The following is a 4,462-nucleotide window of genomic DNA, read 5'->3' as shown; positions in this document are numbered from 1 at the left end:
ATCCCTTTAAATATTACTATAAAAAAAAAATTAATATTTAAAAAATATTAAAAACACCAATTAAGCATGTTTTAAATCGTTTAAAACACGTTTAAAATATGTTTTCTACCAACCCTGATTTAAATTAACTCTTTTCATCTTTGTAATCTTAGCTTTATATCATTATAATTTCGTTGTTACTCTTTTGTAAATAATAATGAGAAGGAAATAGACCGACAGGTTTATAAAACATACATATAAGAGAAAGAATCCTATATTTGGTCAAAGCGGATTTTGGTAAAAATTTATTTGAAAATTTACATATAAATATTGGATATGGGAATAAGTTTCCGCCCATTGCAGAAAGATGTCGTTAGTAGCATTGCTCGTGTGTTTGATAGAACGGCAAGACATGATTTTGAAAGGTGTGTGTCCAAACTTTTGAGCCCAATAGATGGCATTCGTTCGAAGCGTAACAAAGAGTAACTTTTTTTGCGTTGAAGATGTCGGAATTTATTCCAAAAAAGCAACATTTGCGGGAAGTTTTACTCCATTATTTTATTTTAAAGAAAAGTGCTGCGGAAACGCATCGTTTGCTCGTAGATATTTACGGTGAGCATGCTCCATCGATAACTAGTTGTATAGAATGGTTTCGGCGATTCAAAGTGGTGATTTTGACGTGCGTGACAAAGAACGCGGTGCATCGAAAAAATTTGAAGATGCAGAATTGTAAGCATTATTCGAAGAAGATTCGTGTTTATCGCTCGAGGTTGGCAAAAGAGTTAAATGTTGATAGATCCACTGTTGAAAAACGTCTACACGCAATGGGAATGGTGCAAAAAGAAGGGAATTGGGTGCCATACAAATTGAAAGAGAGAGACATGGAAAGACGTTTGGTCATCTGCGAGATGCTTCGTCAATGACAACAAAGGAAGGGTTTTCTACATCGTATCGTAATTGGCGATGAAAAATGGATCTACTACGATAACCTTAAACGCTTGAAGGCATGGGTGATGCCAGGTAAACCAGGTCCATCAACGCCAAAACAAAATATTCATGCTTCGAAGATTATGTTGTGCATCTAGTGAGATCAAAGAGGTATTATATATTATGAGCTGCTCAAACCGTCCGAAACCACTGGCGATCGTTATCGGCTACAACTGATACGTTTAAACCAAGCTTTGAAAGAAAAACGATCGGAATGGGACAATAGGCACAACAAGCTGATTCTGTTACATGACAACGCTAGGCCACACGTTGCAAAACCGGTCAAGAAATACTTGGAAGGAGTAAAGTGAGAAATTCTGCCCCACCTGCTGTATTCACCGGACATTGCCCCTTCAGATTTCCATTTGTTCCGATCCATGCAGTCGACCCTTTCTGGAGAATGATTCAATTCTTATGAAGGTATCAAAAAATGGCTTGATGAATGGATCGCTTCAAAAGAACCAGATTTTTTCATTCGAGGAATCCGTTTATTACCGGAAAGGTGGGAGAAAGTTGTTTCCGAAGTAGCATACTTTGAATAAACTCACTTATATAGATTTGTTTAAATAAATACATCTTTTTCATTTAAAAAGGGCGGAAACTTATTCCCATACCCAATATTATTCACGTTCACGCGTGATATTCGATTTCGCAGGCAAAACTCATTCAAACTCTAATTAGAAGATTCATTTAAATTAATCCTCTTTGTTTTTATAACTTTATCTTCAGAATCATTATTATAATTTCATCGTTAATCTTTTGTGAAAAAAATGATTTGATAAATGAATAACGAACATACATAAAGAGTTTTTGTTGAAGCATTTATAACTTTAGGTAGATACAGATCTGAAAATAATTTTGTTGAACTATCAAAATAATTTTATAGGAAACTCAAATTTAAACATGATAAGCAATGCTACAAAAATTTTCGACATTCCAGTAAACAACTTGAGCGTCCTGTATAAATATTTTGACAGTCTAACAAAACTCTTGTTTTTCAGATCTGTATCTAGCTAAATTTTTAGATATTTCAGCAAAACTGTTCTTTTCGTGTACAAATAAGAGAAGAAATTTTATACCAAAGCCCGCAAAGTCGAAACAGATTCTGATGCTTAATAACAATTTATTTGAAAATTTACATCTGAATAGCACCAAAGTTCGCTTCGATCGAATGTAGAATAGGATTCTTTTCTAAATACAATATCTTTTAACAAAGATATCAATTCTGCTAATTCTTTCAAAATATCCATCTTTATTAAATAAATAATATATAATAATATATAATAATTATCACATTATTTGTACATTATCGAATATAGCGAAAAAATGAGGAATTAATTACGTCAAATGTTCTGCCAAGCAAAAGATAATTTTTCCATGCAACGCATATCACAATTTTGCTCAAAAAGAAAAAAACGAAGTTAAATTAAACAGATCACGTAGTTTGGTATCCTGAAACGAGTTCGTAATAACTAGATAAAACGAATAGTTTTATTGAAATCTACATTTAAAATTTATTTAAAAATTTAGCTGGATGCAGATCTGAAAATAATTTTGTACCATCAAAATAATTACATAGGACACTTAAACTGATTGCAAGAATATTAAAACTTTTTGCATTGTCATTAACGTTAAACTTTAATCGATATTCGTGGATCTAATCGATCTGGATCCATTTTCTTCAATTATGTATGTTATGAAAAATTATTGATAACAAATGTTTTTCACATAATTTTATGTTACATAATTATTCCTTAAATTGACCTTCAAAATGAAAAAGAATCGTTGAATTATGTTAACTCTAAGCAAAGATATAATACATTGAATTAAAATACATTAGACGCAAATATCAATTAAAGAAATTTCGGAATAAATTAGGATTCGTTCTAATTATTTTAATGGTCGAACAAATTATTTTCAAATCTGCGTCTGATTAAATTTTAGATACTCTCGTAGCAAAACTTTCCGTGTAAAGATTTTCCAATAAGAAATTCAACACCATTCTAAATATAGCAAACCAAATATTTAATATAAGAATGAGATAGATATCTACGTTATTCTATCTTCTACATTTATCTCATCCTATATTAATCATATCCTAAATATGGCAGATCAATCAAAAGTCCATCAATTTATCCAAACAGTATCCAATTTCTTGGTATTCATAATTGGTTCTTATATTTAAGACCGTTTTATAATTTGGACATATTGAATCCTTTTACTTAGATATCAGGTGTCAGTATGAAAAAAAAAGAAAAGATCTTAAGTACAATTGTACAATCTTATGATTTCATAAAATCAATCACAGAGCTGTGTTAATATCTTAAAATAATTAATTAAGACAGTCTTAAAATAAAAACAGATTATGAATACTAGTCGTAGTTATCAGTAACAAGTGCAGTGAAACATTTGTGCTCTCACATTTTATCATGGAGGACGCGTGTTGTTGCTTTGCTTCTTGAACGTGTTGCCTATGCAGACCTTGCCGCATATATTCTTGTTTGACTGGAAGACGATGATGTAGACCTTGGGCGAGTAGAGGCAGACCAGAGTGACGGATGCGCTCAGGTTGATCGCCACGCAGAAGGTCATAATCTGAGTCTTATGGCGTTCCCAGTACCGAAATAGATCGGCACAAAGGCGAGCCAGATAATGCACGTGGTGTACATGGTGAAGCCGATGAACTTGCTCTCGTTGAAGTTCTCCGGGATCTTACGTGTCTTCATCGCGTACACGGTTGTGATGAGGATCGTGATCAGCAGGGCGTTGTACAGCTGGAAGAACAGTCTCATATCCTAGATGTTGCACTTGAGAATCACCTGACGGCGATCCGGGTACGATCCGGTGTCATTTTGACATTATTATGACTTGTTCTGCTTGGGATACTTTCACTCATATGTTGTTAATTTAAATAAACAATGGAGTTAAATTGTTTAACTCGAAAAGTATATTAAACTTGACTCTTTAATTTTTTTACAATATTTATAAAAGCATACGTTAATATAAACCCTGTTTATTTTAAATTAAGCGATTCAATCACGAAAGTGATTAGCTGTGGTTGTTTTTTTAACTTATATGTTTTATATTAAAATTCCTTAATTATATTTAATTATATAAAATAATTATATAAAAAAATAAAGTAAAAAATCTTTAAAAATACTTTTAAGAAAGTTTAAATTTTTTTTTTAGTTCATAGTGCCCCAATCTCTTCTTAGATAGCTTAAAAAATTGACTTTCTCATTCAAGATTACTGAAAATCAAATAGAATATACATACTCTCGACGACGATGATTGCGTTGAAACAAGCGCCTGGTTTCAAAATAGGAACTTCATTTTCCTGCAAACAGGATCGAAATTCACCTACCTGAAAGGCGATTAGCGCGGCCGCGATGCAGACCTGCGACGTGGGACTAATGTACCGCGGCCTGACAGCAGACCTCGAGGCCGAGTCGAAGATCCTGGCTATTCGGTTGATCTTGAGTAAGGCACCGTACAT

General features: G+C 32.9%; 1 pseudogene; it reads right to left on the bottom strand.

Moving 5' to 3' along the window:
- Window positions 1-3,554: 3,554 nt before the first annotated feature.
- Window positions 3,555-4,462, bottom strand: LOC147909519 (metabotropic glutamate receptor pseudogene; annotated as a pseudogene).

This window comes from Acromyrmex echinatior, chromosome 6 (genome assembly GCF_024713525.1).
Source record: "Acromyrmex echinatior isolate Ae372 chromosome 6, ASM2471352v2, whole genome shotgun sequence".
NCBI lineage: Eukaryota > Metazoa > Arthropoda > Insecta > Hymenoptera > Formicidae > Acromyrmex > Acromyrmex echinatior.
This window is presented reverse-complemented; position numbering and strand designations above follow the sequence as displayed.